Genomic DNA, 17813 nt, shown 5'->3' with positions numbered 1-17813 from the left:
TAAACCATGAAAGAAGCATCGGAATCTAAAACTGGACTCACAGGAGCTGTTCAAATCATAGAGAGTTAGAGTGTCAGTCCTCTTGTACTTAAGTCGGAATTGTGAATTCTGTATTAAATTCGGATGCAATTTCTGTGTTTTATCGTCAATAAGTAGGAGCAAAGGATACAGTAAACCTGAAGTGAAGCATCGGAATCTAAAACTGGACTCACAGGACAGGTTCAAATCATAGAAAGTGAGAGTGTCAGTCCTCTTGTACTTAAGACGGCATTGTGCCTTTTGTATTAAATTCGGATGCAATTTCTGTGTTTCATCGTCAATAAAATGGTCCAAGGGATACGGTAAACCTGGAGTGAAGCATCGGAATTTAAAACTGGACTCACACGAGAGGTTCAAATCATAGAGAGTTAGATTGTCAGTCCTCTTCTACATAAGTCGGCATTGCGCCTTTTGTATTAAATTTGGATGCAATTTCTGTGTTTCATCGTCAATAAGAAGGTCCAAGGGATACAGTAAACCTGAAGTGAAGCATCGGAATCTAAAACTGGACTCACAGGACGGGTTCAAATCAAAGAAAGTTAGAGTGTCAGTCCTCTTGTACTTCAGTCGGCATTGCGCCTTTTGTATTAAATTCGGATGCAATTTCTGTGTTTCATCGTCAATAAGAAGGTCCGAGGGATACAGTAAACCTAAAGTGATGCATCGCAATCTAAAACTGGACTCACAGGAAGGTTTAAATCATAGAAGGAGTGTCAGTCCTCTTGTACTTAAGTATGCATTGTGCCTTGTGTATTAAATTCGGAAGCAATTTCTGTGTTTAATTGTGCATAAGAAGGTTCAAGGGATTCATTAAACCTGAAGTGAAGCATCGGAATCTAATACTGAACTTACAGGAGAGGTTCAAATCATAGAGAGTCAGAGAGTCATTCCTCTTGAACTTAAGTCGGCATTGCGCCGTTTGTATTAAAATCGGATGCAATTTCTGTGTTTCATCGTCAATAAGATGGTCCAAGGGATACAGTAATCCTCAGGTGAAGCATCGGAATCTAAAACTGGTTTCACAGGAGCTGTTCTATTCATAGAGAGTTAGAGTCCCAGTCCTCTTGTACTTAAGTCGCCATTGTGCCTCCTGTATTAAATTCAGATGCAATTTATGTGTTTCATCGTCAATAAGAAGGTCCAAGGGATACAGTAAACGTGAAGCGGAGCATCGGAATCTAAAACTGCACTCACAGGACAGGTTCAAATCAAAGAGAGTTAGAGTGTCAGTCCTCTTGTACTTAAGTCGGCATTGTGCCTTTTGTATTTAACTCGGATGCAATTTCTGTGTTTCATCGTCAATAAGAACGTCCAGGGGATACAGTAAACCTGAAGTGAAGCATCGGAATCTAAAACTGCACAAACAGGAGAGGTTCAAATCAAAGAAAGTTAGAGTATCAGTCATCTTGTACTTAAGTCGGCATTGTGCCTTTTGTATTACATTCCGATTCAATTTCTGTGTTTCATCGTCAATAAGAAGGTCCAAGGGTTACAGTAAACGTGAAGTAAAGCATCGGAATCTAAAACAGCCTTACAGGAGAGGTTTAAATCACAGGAATTTAGAGTGTCAGTCCTCTTGTACATAAGTCGGCATTGTGCCTTTTGTATTAAACTCGGATGCAATTTCTGTGTTTCATCGTCAATAATAATTTCCAAGGGATACAGTAAACGTGAAGTGAAGCATCAGAATCTACAACTGGACTCACAAGTGAGGTTCAAATCATAGAGGGTTAGAGTATCAGTCCTCATGTACTTACGTCCGCATTGTGCCTTTTGTATTGCATTCGGATGCAATTTCTGTGTTTCATCGCCAATAAGAAGGTCCAAGGGTTACAGTAAATGTGAAGTAAAGCATCGGAATCTAAAACTGGACTTACAGGAGAGGTTCAAATCATAGAAATTTAGAGTGTCAGTCCTCTTGTACTTAAGTCGGTATTGCGCCTTTTGTGTTACATTCGGATGCAATTTCTGTGTTTCATCGTCTATAAGAAGGTCCAAGGGATACAGTAAACCTGAGGTGAAGCATCGGAATCTAAAACTGGACTCACAGGAGGGGTTCAAATCATAGAAAGTTAGAGTGTCAGTCCTCTTGTACATAAGTCGGCATTGTGCCTTTTGTATTAAATTCGGATGCAATTTCTATGTTTCATCGTCAATAAGACGGTCCAAGGCATACAGTAAACCTGAAGTGAAGCATCGGAATCTAAAACTGGACTCACAGGAGAGGTTCAAGCCATAGAAAGTTAGAGAGTCAGCCCTCTTGTACTTAAGTTGGCATTGTGCCTTTTGTATTACATTCGGATGCAATTGCTGTGTTTCATTGTCAATAAGAAGGTCACAGGGATACAGTAAACCTGAAGTGAAGCATTGGAATGTAAAACTGGATTCACAGGAGCTGTTCTAATCATAGAGAGTTAGAGTGTCAGTCCTCTTGTACTTAAGTCGGCATTGTGCCTTCTGTATTAAATTCAGATGCTATTTATGTGTTTCATCGTCAATAGGAAGGTCCAAGGGATACAGTAATCCTGAAGTGAAGCATCGGAATCTAAAACTGGACTCACAGGAGAGGTTCAAATCATTGAGAGTTAGAGTGTCAGTCCTCCTGTACTTAAGTCGGCATTGTGCCTTTTGTATTAATTTCGGATGCATTTTCTGTGTTTCATCGTCAATAAGAAGGTTCAAGGGATACAGTAAACCTGAAGTGAAGCATCGGAATCTAAAACTGGGCTCACAGGTGAGGTTCAAATCATAGAAAGTTAGAGTGTCAGTCCTCTTGTACTTAAGTCGGCATTGTGCCTTTTGTATTAAATTCGGATGCAATTTCTGTGTTTCATCGTCAATAAGAAGGTCCAATGGATTCATTAAACCTGAGGTGAAGCATCGGAAACTAAAACTGGACTCACAGGAGAGGTTCAAATCATACAAAGTTAGAGTGTCAGTCCTCTTGTACTTAAGTCAGCATTGTGCCTTTTGTCTTAAATTCGGATGCAATTATTGTGTTTCGTCGTCAATAAGAGGGTCCAAAGGATACAGTAAACCTGAAGTGACGCATCGGAATCTAAAACTGGACTCACAGGAGAGGTTCAAATCAAAGAAATTTAGAGTGTCAGTCCCCTTGTACTTAAGTCGGCATTGTGCATTTTGTATTACATTCCGATGCAATTTCTGCGTTTCATCATCAATAAGAATGTCCAAGGGTTACAGTAAACGTGAAGTAAAGCATCGGAATCTAAAACAGGACTCACAGGAGAGGTTCAAATCACAGAAATTTAGAGTGTCAGTACTCTTGTACTTAAGTCGGCATTCTGCCTTTTGTATTAAACTCGGATGCAATTTCTGTGTTTCATCGTCAATGAGAAGGTGCAAGGGATACAGTAAACCTAAAGTGAAGCATCGGATTCTAAAACTGGACTCATAGGAGAGGTTCAAATCATAGAGAGTTAGAGTGTTTGTCCTCCGGTACTTAAGGCGGCATTGTGCCTTTTGTATTAAATTCGAATGAAAATTCTGTGTTTCATCGTCAATAAGAAGGTGCAAGTAATAAAGTAAACCTGAAGTGAAGCATCGGAATCTAAAATTGGACTCACAGGAGAAGTTCAAATCATAGAAAGTTAGAGAGTCAGCCCTCTTGTACTTAAGTCTGCATTGTGCCTTTTGTATTGAATTCGGATGCAATTTTTGTGTTTCATCGTCAAAAAGAAGGTCCAAGGGATACAGTAAACCTGAAGTGAAGCATCGGAATCTAAAACTGGACTCACAGGAGAGGTTCAAATCATAGAGAGTTAGAGTGTCAGTCCTCCTGTACTTAAGTTGGCATTGTGCCTTTTGTATTAAATTCAGATGCATTTTCTGTGTTTCATCGTCAATAAGAAGGTTCAAGGGATACAGTAAACCTGAAGTGAAGCATCGGAATCTAAAACTGGACTCACAGGAGAGGTTCAAATCATAGAAAGTTAGAGTGTCAGTCCTCTTGTACTTAAGTCGGCATTGTGCCTTTTGTATTAAATTCGGATGCAATTTCTGTGTTTCATCGTCAAAAGAAGGTCTAAGGGATTCATTACACCTGAAGTGAAGCATCGGAATCTAAAACTGGACTCACAGGTGAGGTTCAAATCATAGAAAGTTAGAGTGTCAGTCCTCTTGTACTTAAGTCGGCATTGTGCCTTTTGTATTAAATTCGGATGCAATTTCTGTGTTTCATCGTCAATAAGAAGGTCCAAGGGATTCATTAAACCTGAGGTGAAGCATCGGAAACTAAAACTGGACTCACAGGAGAGGTTCAAATCATACAAAGTTAGAGTGTCAGTCCTCTTGTACTTAAGTCGGCATTGTGCCTTTTGTCTTAAATTCGGATGCAATTATTGTGTTTCATCGTCAATAAGAGGGTCCAAAGGATACAGTAAACCTGAAGTGACGCATCGGAATCTAAAACTGGACTCACAGGAGAGGTTCAAATCAAAGAAAGTTAGAGTGTCAGTCCCCTTGTACTTAAGTCGGCATTGTGCATTTTGTGTTACATTCCGATGCAATTTCTGTGTTTCATCATCAATAAGAATGTCCAAGGGTTACAGTAAACGTGAAGTAAAGCATCGGAATCTAAAACAGGACTCACAGGAGTGGATCAAATCACAGAAATTTAGAGTGTCAGTCCTCTTGTACTTAAGTCGGCATTCTGCCTTTTGTATTAAACTCGGATGCAATTTCTGTGTTTCATCGTCAATAAGAAGGTGCAAGGGATACAGTAAACCTAAAGTAAAGCATCGGATTCTAAAACTGGACTCACAGGAGAGGTACAAATCATAGAGAGATAGAGTGTTTGTCCTCCTGTACTTAAGGCGGCATTGTGCCTTTTGTATTAAATTCGAATGAAAATTCTGTGTTTCATCGTCAATAAGAAGGTGCAAGAAATAAAGTAAACCTGAAGTGAAGCATCGGAATCTAAAACTGGACTCACAGGAGAAGTTCAAATCATAGAAAGTTAGAGAGTCAGCCCTCTTGTACTTAAGTCTGCATTGTGCCTTTCGTATTGAATTCGGATGCAATTTTTGTGTTTCATCGTCAATAAGAAGGTCCAAGGGATACAGTAATCCATGAAAGAAGCATCGGAATCTAAAACTGGACTCACAGGAGAGGTTCAAATCATAGAAAGTTAGAGAGTCAGGCCTCTTGTACTTAAGTCGGCATTGTGCCTTTTGTATTACATTCGAATGCAATTTCTGTGTTCATCGTCAAAAAGAAGGTCCAAGGGATACAGTAAACCTGAAGTGAAGCATCGGAATCTAAAACTGGACTCACAGGAGAGGTTCAATCATAGAGAGTTAGAGTGTCAGTCCTCTTGTACTTCAGTCGGCATTGCGCCTTTTGTATTAAATTCGGATGCAATTTCTGTGTTTCATCGTCAATAAGAAGGTCCAAGGGATACAGTAAACCTAAAGTGAAGCATCGCAATCTAAAACTGGCCTCACAGGAAGGTTTAAATCATGGAAAGAGTGTCAGTCCTCTTGTACTTAAGTCGGCATTGTGCCTTGTGTATTAAATTCGGAAGCAATTTCTGTGTTTCATCGTGCATAAGAAGGTTCAAGGGATTCATTAAACCTGAAGTGAAGCATCGGAATCTAATACTGAACTTACAGGAGAGGTTCAAATCAAAGAAAGTCAGAGAGTCATTCCTCTTGAACTTAAGTCGGCATTGCGCCGTTTGTATTAAAATCGGATGCAATTTCTGTTTTTCATCGTCAATAAGATGGTCCAAGGGATATAGTAATCCTCAGGTGAAGCATCGGAATCTAAAACTGGTTTCACAGGAGCTGTTCTATTCATAGAGAGTTAGAGTCCCAGTCCTCTTGTACTTAAGTCGCCATTGTGCCTCCTGTATTAAATTCAGATGCAATTTATGTGTTTCATCGTCAATAAGAAGGTCCAAGGGATACAGTAAACCTGAAGTGAAGCATCGGAATCTAAAACTGCACTCACAGAACAGGTTCAAATCAAAGAGAGTTAGAGTGTCAGTCCTCCTGTACTTAAGTCGGCATTGTGCCATTTGTATTAAATTCGGATGCAATTTCTGTGTTTCATAGTCAATAAGAAGTTCCAAGGGATTCATTAAAACTGAAGTGGAGCATCGGAATCTAAAACTGGACTCACAGGAGAGGTCATATCATAGAAATTAGAGTGTCAGTCCTCTTGTACTTAAGTCGGCATTGTGCCTTTTGTCTTAAATTCGGTTGCAATTTCTGTGTTTCATCGTCAATAAGAAGGTCCAAAGTATACAGTAACCCTGAAGTGAAGCATCGGAATCTAAAACTGGACTCACAGGAGAGGTTCAAATCAAAGACAGTTATAGTGTCAGTCCTCTTGTACTTAAGTCGGCATTGTGCCTTTTGTATTACATACCGATGCAATTTCTGTAATCCATCGTCAATAAGAAGGCCAAAGTGTTACAGTAAACGTGAAGTAAAGCATCGGAATCTAAAACAGGACTCACAGGAGAGGTTCAAATCAAAGAAATTTTGAGTGTCAGTCCTCTTGTACTTAAGTCGGCATTGTGCCTTTTGTATTTAACTCGGATGCAATTTCTGTGTTTCATCGTCAATAAGAAGGTCCAAGGGATACAGTAAACCTGAAGTGAAGCATCGGATTCTAAAACTGGACTCACAGGAGAGGTTCAAATCATAGAGAATTAGAGTGTCGGTCCTCCTGTACTTAAGTCGTCATTGTGCCTTTTGTATTAAATTCGTATGCAAATTCTGTGTTTCATCGTCAATAAGAAGGTGCAAGGGATACAGTTAAAGTGAAGTGAAGCATCGGAATCTAAAACTGGACTCACAGGAGAGGTTGAAATCATAGAAAGTTAGAGAGTCAGCCCACTTGTACTTAAGTCGGCATTGTGCCTTTTGTATTAAATTCGGATGCAATTTCTGTGTTTCATCGTCAATAAGAAGGTCTAAGGGATACAGTAAACCTGGAGTGAAGCATCGGAATCTAAAACTGGACACACAGGAGAGGTTCAAATCATAGAGAGTTAGAGTGTCAGTCCTCTTGTACTTAAGTCGGCATTGTGCCTTTTGTATTAATTTCGGATGCAATTTCTATGTTTCATCGTTAATGAGAAGGTCCAAGGGATACATTAAACCTGAAGTGAAGCATCGGAATCTAAAACTGGACTCATAGGAGAGGTTCAAATCACAGAAAATTAGAGTGTCAGTCCTCTTCTACTTAAGTCAGCATTGTGTCTTTAGTATCAAATGCGGATGCAATTTCTGTGTTTCATCATGCACAAGAAGGTTCAAGGGATACAGTAAACCTGAAGTGAAGCATCGGAATCTAAAACTGAACTCACAGGAGAGGTTCAAATCAAGGAGAGTCAGAGAGACAGTCCTCTGGAACTTAAGTCGGCATTGTGCCGTTTGTATTAAATTCGAATGCAATTTCTGTGTTTCATCGTCAACAAGAATGTCCAAGGGATATAGTAAACCTAAAGTGAAGCATCGGAATCTAAACCTGGATTCACAGGAGCTGTTCTAATCATAGAGAGTTAGAGTGTCAGTCCTCTTGTATATAAGTCGGCATTGTGCCTTCTGTATTAAATTCAGATGCAATTTATGGGTTTCATCGTCAATAAGAAGGTCCAAGGGATACAGTAAACCTGAAGTGAAGCATCGGAATCTAAAACTGGACTCACAGGAGAAATTCAAATCGTAGAGAGTTAGAGTGTCAGTCCTCCTGTACTTAAGTCGGCATTGTGCCTTTTGTATTAAATTCTGATGCATTTTCTGTGTTTCATCGTCAATAAGAAGGTTCAAGGGATACAGTAAACCTGAAGTGAAGCATCGGAATCTAAAACTGGACTCACAGGAGAGGTTCAAATCATAGAAAGTTAGAGTGTCAGTCCTCTTGTACTTAAGTCTGCATTGTGCCTTTTGTATTGAATTCGGAAGCAATTTCTGTGTTTAATTGTGCATAAGAAGGTTCAAGGGATTCATTAAACCTGAAGTGAAGCATCGGAATCTAATACTGAACTTACAGGAGAGGTTCAAATCATAGAGAGTCAGAGAGTCATTCCTCTTGAACTTAAGTCGGCATTGCGCCGTTTGTATTAAAATCGGATGCAATTTCTGTGTTTCATCGTCAATAAGATGGTCCAAGGGATACAGTAATCCTCAGGTGAAGCATCGGAATCTAAAACTGGTTTCACAGGAGCTGTTCTATTCATAGAGAGTTAGAGTCCCAGTCCTCTTGTACTTAAGTCGCCATTGTGCCTCCTGTATTAAATTCAGATGCAATTTATGTGTTTCATCGTCAATAAGAAGGTCCAAGGGATACAGTAAACGTGAAGCGGAGCATCGGAATCTAAAACTGCACTCACAGGACAGGTTCAAATCAAAGAGAGTTAGAGTGTCAGTCCTCTTGTACTTAAGTCGGCATTGTGCCTTTTGTATTTAACTCGGATGCAATTTCTGTGTTTCATCGTCAATAAGAACGTCCAGGGGATACAGTAAACCTGAAGTGAAGCATCGGAATCTAAAACTGCACAAACAGGAGAGGTTCAAATCAAAGAAAGTTAGAGTATCAGTCATCTTGTACTTAAGTCGGCATTGTGCCTTTTGTATTACATTCCGATTCAATTTCTGTGTTTCATCGTCAATAAGAAGGTCCAAGGGTTACAGTAAACGTGAAGTAAAGCATCGGAATCTAAAACAGCCTTACAGGAGAGGTTTAAATCACAGGAATTTAGAGTGTCAGTCCTCTTGTACATAAGTCGGCATTGTGCCTTTTGTATTAAACTCGGATGCAATTTCTGTGTTTCATCGTCAATAATAATTTCCAAGGGATACAGTAAACGTGAAGTGAAGCATCAGAATCTACAACTGGACTCACAAGTGAGGTTCAAATCATAGAGGGTTAGAGTATCAGTCCTCATGTACTTACGTCCGCATTGTGCCTTTTGTATTGCATTCGGATGCAATTTCTGTGTTTCATCGCCAATAAGAAGGTCCAAGGGTTACAGTAAATGTGAAGTAAAGCATCGGAATCTAAAACTGGACTTACAGGAGAGGTTCAAATCATAGAAATTTAGAGTGTCAGTCCTCTTGTACTTAAGTCGGTATTGCGCCTTTTGTGTTACATTCGGATGCAATTTCTGTGTTTCATCGTCTATAAGAAGGTCCAAGGGATACAGTAAACCTGAGGTGAAGCATCGGAATCTAAAACTGGACTCACAGGAGGGGTTCAAATCATAGAAAGTTAGAGTGTCAGTCCTCTTGTACATAAGTCGGCATTGTGCCTTTTGTATTAAATTCGGATGCAATTTCTATGTTTCATCGTCAATAAGACGGTCCAAGGCATACAGTAAACCTGAAGTGAAGCATCGGAATCTAAAACTGGACTCACAGGAGAGGTTCAAGCCATAGAAAGTTAGAGAGTCAGCCCTCTTGTACTTAAGTTGGCATTGTGCCTTTTGTATTACATTCGGATGCAATTGCTGTGTTTCATTGTCAATAAGAAGGTCACAGGGATACAGTAAACCTGAAGTGAAGCATTGGAATGTAAAACTGGATTCACAGGAGCTGTTCTAATCATAGAGAGTTAGAGTGTCAGTCCTCTTGTACTTAAGTCGGCATTGTGCCTTCTGTATTAAATTCAGATGCTATTTATGTGTTTCATCGTCAATAGGAAGGTCCAAGGGATACAGTAATCCTGAAGTGAAGCATCGGAATCTAAAACTGGACTCACAGGAGAGGTTCAAATCATTGAGAGTTAGAGTGTCAGTCCTCCTGTACTTAAGTCGGCATTGTGCCTTTTGTATTAATTTCGGATGCATTTTCTGTGTTTCATCGTCAATAAGAAGGTTCAAGGGATACAGTAAACCTGAAGTGAAGCATCGGAATCTAAAACTGGGCTCACAGGTGAGGTTCAAATCATAGAAAGTTAGAGTGTCAGTCCTCTTGTACTTAAGTCGGCATTGTGCCTTTTGTATTAAATTCGGATGCAATTTCTGTGTTTCATCGTCAATAAGAAGGTCCAATGGATTCATTAAACCTGAGGTGAAGCATCGGAAACTAAAACTGGACTCACAGGAGAGGTTCAAATCATACAAAGTTAGAGTGTCAGTCCTCTTGTACTTAAGTCAGCATTGTGCCTTTTGTCTTAAATTCGGATGCAATTATTGTGTTTCGTCGTCAATAAGAGGGTCCAAAGGATACAGTAAACCTGAAGTGACGCATCGGAATCTAAAACTGGACTCACAGGAGAGGTTCAAATCAAAGAAATTTAGAGTGTCAGTCCCCTTGTACTTAAGTCGGCATTGTGCATTTTGTATTACATTCCGATGCAATTTCTGCGTTTCATCATCAATAAGAATGTCCAAGGGTTACAGTAAACGTGAAGTAAAGCATCGGAATCTAAAACAGGACTCACAGGAGAGGTTCAAATCACAGAAATTTAGAGTGTCAGTACTCTTGTACTTAAGTCGGCATTCTGCCTTTTGTATTAAACTCGGATGCAATTTCTGTGTTTCATCGTCAATGAGAAGGTGCAAGGGATACAGTAAACCTAAAGTGAAGCATCGGATTCTAAAACTGGACTCATAGGAGAGGTTCAAATCATAGAGAGTTAGAGTGTTTGTCCTCCGGTACTTAAGGCGGCATTGTGCCTTTTGTATTAAATTCGAATGAAAATTCTGTGTTTCATCGTCAATAAGAAGGTGCAAGTAATAAAGTAAACCTGAAGTGAAGCATCGGAATCTAAAATTGGACTCACAGGAGAAGTTCAAATCATAGAAAGTTAGAGAGTCAGCCCTCTTGTACTTAAGTCTGCATTGTGCCTTTTGTATTGAATTCGGATGCAATTTTTGTGTTTCATCGTCAAAAAGAAGGTCCAAGGGATACAGTAAACCTGAAGTGAAGCATCGGAATCTAAAACTGGACTCACAGGAGAGGTTCAAATCATAGAGAGTTAGAGTGTCAGTCCTCCTGTACTTAAGTTGGCATTGTGCCTTTTGTATTAAATTCGGATGCATTTTCTGTGTTTCATCGTCAATAAGAAGGTTCAAGGGATACAGTAAACCTGAAGTGAAGCATCGGAATCTAAAACTGGACTCACAGGAGAGGTTCAAATCATAGAAAGTTAGAGTGTCAGTCCTCTTGTACTTAAGTCGGCATTGTGCCTTTTGTATTAAATTCGGATGCAATTTCTGTGTTTCATCGTCAAAAGAAGGTCTAAGGGATTCATTACACCTGAAGTGAAGCATCGGAATCTAAAACTGGACTCACAGGTGAGGTTCAAATCATAGAAAGTTAGAGTGTCAGTCCTCTTGTACTTAAGTCGGCATTGTGCCTTTTGTATTAAATTCGGATGCAATTTCTGTGTTTCATCGTCAATAAGAAGGTCCAAGGGATTCATTAAACCTGAGGTGAAGCATCGGAAACTAAAACTGGACTCACAGGAGAGGTTCAAATCATACAAAGTTAGAGTGTCAGTCCTCTTGTACTTAAGTCGGCATTGTGCCTTTTGTCTTAAATTCGGATGCAATTATTGTGTTTCATCGTCAATAAGAGGGTCCAAAGGATACAGTAAACCTGAAGTGACGCATCGGAATCTAAAACTGGACTCACAGGAGAGGTTCAAATCAAAGAAAGTTAGAGTGTCAGTCCCCTTGTACTTAAGTCGGCATTGTGCATTTTGTGTTACATTCCGATGCAATTTCTGTGTTTCATCATCAATAAGAATGTCCAAGGGTTACAGTAAACGTGAAGTAAAGCATCGGAATCTAAAACAGGACTCACAGGAGTGGATCAAATCACAGAAATTTAGAGTGTCAGTCCTCTTGTACTTAAGTCGGCATTCTGCCTTTTGTATTAAACTCGGATGCAATTTCTGTGTTTCATCGTCAATAAGAAGGTGCAAGGGATACAGTAAACCTAAAGTAAAGCATCGGATTCTAAAACTGGACTCACAGGAGAGGTACAAATCATAGAGAGATAGAGTGTTTGTCCTCCTGTACTTAAGGCGGCATTGTGCCTTTTGTATTAAATTCGAATGAAAATTCTGTGTTTCATCGTCAATAAGAAGGTGCAAGAAATAAAGTAAACCTGAAGTGAAGCATCGGAATCTAAAACTGGACTCACAGGAGAAGTTCAAATCATAGAAAGTTAGAGAGTCAGCCCTCTTGTACTTAAGTCTGCATTGTGCCTTTCGTATTGAATTCGGATGCAATTTTTGTGTTTCATCGTCAATAAGAAGGTCCAAGGGATACAGTAATCCATGAAAGAAGCATCGGAATCTAAAACTGGACTCACAGGAGAGGTTCAAATCATAGAAAGTTAGAGAGTCAGGCCTCTTGTACTTAAGTCGGCATTGTGCCTTTTGTATTACATTCGAATGCAATTTCTGTGTTCATCGTCAAAAAGAAGGTCCAAGGGATACAGTAAACCTGAAGTGAAGCATCGGAATCTAAAACTGGACTCACAGGAGAGGTTCAATCATAGAGAGTTAGAGTGTCAGTCCTCTTGTACTTCAGTCGGCATTGCGCCTTTTGTATTAAATTCGGATGCAATTTCTGTGTTTCATCGTCAATAAGAAGGTCCAAGGGATACAGTAAACCTAAAGTGAAGCATCGCAATCTAAAACTGGCCTCACAGGAAGGTTTAAATCATGGAAAGAGTGTCAGTCCTCTTGTACTTAAGTCGGCATTGTGCCTTGTGTATTAAATTCGGAAGCAATTTCTGTGTTTCATCGTGCATAAGAAGGTTCAAGGGATTCATTAAACCTGAAGTGAAGCATCGGAATCTAATACTGAACTTACAGGAGAGGTTCAAATCAAAGAAAGTCAGAGAGTCATTCCTCTTGAACTTAAGTCGGCATTGCGCCGTTTGTATTAAAATCGGATGCAATTTCTGTTTTTCATCGTCAATAAGATGGTCCAAGGGATATAGTAATCCTCAGGTGAAGCATCGGAATCTAAAACTGGTTTCACAGGAGCTGTTCTATTCATAGAGAGTTAGAGTCCCAGTCCTCTTGTACTTAAGTCGCCATTGTGCCTCCTGTATTAAATTCAGATGCAATTTATGTGTTTCATCGTCAATAAGAAGGTCCAAGGGATACAGTAAACCTGAAGTGAAGCATCGGAATCTAAAACTGCACTCACAGAACAGGTTCAAATCAAAGAGAGTTAGAGTGTCAGTCCTCCTGTACTTAAGTCGGCATTGTGCCATTTGTATTAAATTCGGATGCAATTTCTGTGTTTCATAGTCAATAAGAAGTTCCAAGGGATTCATTAAAACTGAAGTGGAGCATCGGAATCTAAAACTGGACTCACAGGAGAGGTCATATCATAGAAATTAGAGTGTCAGTCCTCTTGTACTTAAGTCGGCATTGTGCCTTTTGTCTTAAATTCGGTTGCAATTTCTGTGTTTCATCGTCAATAAGAAGGTCCAAAGTATACAGTAACCCTGAAGTGAAGCATCGGAATCTAAAACTGGACTCACAGGAGAGGTTCAAATCAAAGACAGTTATAGTGTCAGTCCTCTTGTACTTAAGTCGGCATTGTGCCTTTTGTATTACATACCGATGCAATTTCTGTAATCCATCGTCAATAAGAAGGCCAAAGTGTTACAGTAAACGTGAAGTAAAGCATCGGAATCTAAAACAGGACTCACAGGAGAGGTTCAAATCAAAGAAATTTTGAGTGTCAGTCCTCTTGTACTTAAGTCGGCATTGTGCCTTTTGTATTTAACTCGGATGCAATTTCTGTGTTTCATCGTCAATAAGAAGGTCCAAGGGATACAGTAAACCTGAAGTGAAGCATCGGATTCTAAAACTGGACTCACAGGAGAGGTTCAAATCATAGAGAATTAGAGTGTCGGTCCTCCTGTACTTAAGTCGGCATTGTGCCTTTTGTATTAAATTCGTATGCAAATTCTGTGTTTCATCGTGAATAAGAAGGTGCAAGGGATACAGTTAAAGTGAAGTGAAGCATCGGAATCTAAAACTGGACTCACAGGAGAGGTTGAAATCATAGAAAGTTAGAGAGTCAGCCCACTTGTACTTAAGTCGGCATTGTGCCTTTTGTATTAAATTCGGATGCAATTTCTGTGTTTCATCGTCAATAAGAAGGTCTAAGGGATACAGTAAACCTGGAGTGAAGCATCGGAATCTAAAACTGGACACACAGGAGAGGTTCAAATCATAGAGAGTTAGAGTGTCAGTCCTCTTGTACTTAAGTCGGCATTGTGCCTTTTGTATTAATTTCGGATGCAATTTCTATGTTTCATCGTTAATGAGAAGGTCCAAGGGATACATTAAACCTGAAGTGAAGCATCGGAATCTAAAACTGGACTCATAGGAGAGGTTCAAATCACAGAAAATTAGAGTGTCAGTCCTCTTCTACTTAAGTCAGCATTGTGTCTTTAGTATCAAATGCGGATGCAATTTCTGTGTTTCATCATGCACAAGAAGGTTCAAGGGATACAGTAAACCTGAAGTGAAGCATCGGAATCTAAAACTGAACTCACAGGAGAGGTTCAAATCAAGGAGAGTCAGAGAGACAGTCCTCTGGAACTTAAGTCGGCATTGTGCCGTTTGTATTAAATTCGAATGCAATTTCTGTGTTTCATCGTCAACAAGAATGTCCAAGGGATATAGTAAACCTAAAGTGAAGCATCGGAATCTAAACCTGGATTCACAGGAGCTGTTCTAATCATAGAGAGTTAGAGTGTCAGTCCTCTTGTATATAAGTCGGCATTGTGCCTTCTGTATTAAATTCAGATGCAATTTATGGGTTTCATCGTCAATAAGAAGGTCCAAGGGATACAGTAAACCTGAAGTGAAGCATCGGAATCTAAAACTGGACTCACAGGAGAAATTCAAATCGTAGAGAGTTAGAGTGTCAGTCCTCCTGTACTTAAGTCGGCATTGTGCCTTTTGTATTAAATTCTGATGCATTTTCTGTGTTTCATCGTCAATAAGAAGGTTCAAGGGATACAGTAAACCTGAAGTGAAGCATCGGAATCTAAAACTGGACTCACAGGAGAGGTTCAAATCATAGAAAGTTAGAGTGTCAGTCCTCTTGTACTTAAGTCTGCATTGTGCCTTTTGTATTGAATTCGGATGCAATTTTTGTGTTTCATCGTCAATAAGTAGGTCCAAGGGGTACAGTAAACCATGAAAGAAGCAACGGAATCTAAAACTGGACTCACAGGAGAGGTGCAAATCATAGAAAGTTAGAGAGTCAGTCCTCTTGTACTTAAGTCGGCATTGTGCCTTTTGTATTACATTCGGATGCAATTTCTGTGTTCATCGTCAAAAAGAAGGTCCAAGGGATACAGTAAACCTGAAGTGAAGCATCGGAATCTAAAACTGGACACACAGGAGAGGTTCAAATCATAGAGAGTTAGAGTGTCAGTCCTCTTGTACTTAAGTCGGTATTGTGCCTTTTGTATTAAATTCGGATGCAATTTCTGTGTTTCATCGTGCATAAGAAGGTTCAAGGGATTCATTAAACCTGAAGTGAAGCATCGGAATCTAATACTGAACTTACAGGAGAGGTTCAAATCAAAGAGAGTCAGAGAGTCATTCCTCTAGAACTTAAGTCGGCATTGCGCCGTTTGTATTAAAATCGGATGCAATTTCTGTGTTTCATCGTCAATAACATGGTCGAAGGTATACAGTAATCCTCAGGTGAAGCATCGGAATCTAAAACTGGTTTCACAGGAGCTGTTCTATTCATAGAGAGTTAGAGTCCCAGTCCTCTTGTACTTAAGTCGCCATTGTGCCTCCTGTATTAAATTCAGATGCAATTTATGTGTTTCATCGTCAATAAGAAGGTCCAAGGGATACAGTAAACCTGAAGTGAAGCATCGGAATCTAAAACTGGACTCACAGGACAGGTTCAAATCAAAGAGAGTTAGAGTGTCAGTCCTCCTGTACTTAAGTCGGCATTGTGCCATTTGTATTAAATTCGGATGCAATTTCTGTGTTTCATAGGCAATAAGAAGGTCCAAGGGATTCATTAAACCTGAAGTGGAGCATCGGAATCTAAAACTGGACTCACAGGAGAGGTCAAATCATAGAAATTAGAGTGTCAGTCCTCTTGCACTTAAGTCGGCATTGTGCCTTTTGTCTTAAATTCGGTTGCAATTTCTGTGTTTCATCGTCAATAAGAAGGTCCAAAGTATACAGTAACCCTGAAGTGAAGCATCGGAATCTAAAACTGGACTCACAGGAGAGGTTCAAATCAAAGACAGTTAGAGTGTCAGTCCTCTTGTACTTAAGTCGGCATTGTGCCTTTTGTATTACATACCGATGCAATTTCTGTAATCCATCGTCAATAAGAAGGCCCAAGGGTTACAGTAAACGTGAAGTAAAGCATCGGAATCTAAAACAGGACTCACAGGAGAGGTTCAAATCAAAGAAATTTAGAGTGTCAGTCCTCTTGTACTTAAGTCGGCATTGTGCATTTTGTATTTAACTCGGATGCAATTTCTGTGTTTCATCGTCAATAAGAAGGTCCAAGGGAAACAGTAAACCTGAAGTGAAGCATCGGATTCTAAAACTGGACTCACAGGAGAGGTTCAAATGATAGAGAATTAGAGTGTCGGTCCTCCTGTACTTAAGTCGGCATTGTGCCTTTTGTATTAAATTCGGAATGCAATTTCTGTGTTTCATCGTCAATAAGAAGGTCCGAGGGATACAGTAAACCTGAAGTCAAGCATCGGTATCTAAAACTGGACTCACAGGAGAGGTTCAAATCATAGAAAGTTAGAGTGTCAGTCCTCTTGTACTTAAGTCGGCATTGTGTCTTTTGCATTAAATTCGGATGCAATTTCTGTGTTCATCGTCAATAAGAAGGTCTAAGGGATACAGTAAACCTGACGTGAAGCATCGGAATCTAAAACTGGACACTCAGGAGAGGTTCAAATCATAGAGAGTTAGAGTGTCAGTCCTCTTGTACTTAAGTCGGCATTGTGCCTTTTGTATTAATTTCAGATGCAATTTCTATGTTTCATCGTTAATGAGAAGGTCCAAGGGATACATTAAACCTGAAGTGAAGCATCGGAATCTAAAACTGGACTCATAGGAGAGGTTCAAATCATAGAAAATTAGAGTGTCAGTCCTCTTGTACTTAAGTCGGCATTGTGCCTTTAGTATCAAATGCGGATGCAATTTCTGTGTTTCATCATGCACAAGAAGGTTCAAGGGACACAGTAAACCTGAAGTGAAGCATCGGAATCTAAAACTGGACTCACAGGAGAAATTCAAATCGTAGAGAGTTAGAGTGTCAGTCCTCCTGTACTTAAGTCGGCATTGTGCCTTTTGTATTAAATTCGGATGCATTTTCTGTGTTTCATCGTCAATAAGAAGGTTCAAGGGATACAGTAAACCTGAAGTGAAGCATCGGAATCTAAAACTGGACTCACAGGAGAGTTTCAAATCATAGAAAGTTAGAGTGTCAGTCCTCTTGTACTTAAGTCTGCATTGTGCCTTTTGTATTGAATTCGGATGCAATTTTTGTGTTTCATCGTCAATAAGAAGGTCCAAGGGATACAGTAAACCATGAAAGAAGCATCGGAATCTAAAACTGGACTCACAGGAGAGGTTCAAATCATAGAAAGTTAGAGAGTCAGTCCTCTTGTACTTAAGTCGGCATTGTGCCTTTTGTATTACATTCGGATGCAATTTCTGTGTTCATCGTCAAAAAGAAGGTCCAAGGGATACAGTAAAGCTGAAGTGAAGCATCGGAATCTAAAACTGGACTCACAGGAGAGGTTCAAATCATA

The sequence above is a fragment of the Schistocerca americana genome, chromosome 10 (assembly GCF_021461395.2).
Source record: "Schistocerca americana isolate TAMUIC-IGC-003095 chromosome 10, iqSchAmer2.1, whole genome shotgun sequence".
Classification (NCBI taxonomy): domain Eukaryota; kingdom Metazoa; phylum Arthropoda; class Insecta; order Orthoptera; family Acrididae; genus Schistocerca; species Schistocerca americana.
This window is presented reverse-complemented; position numbering follows the sequence as displayed.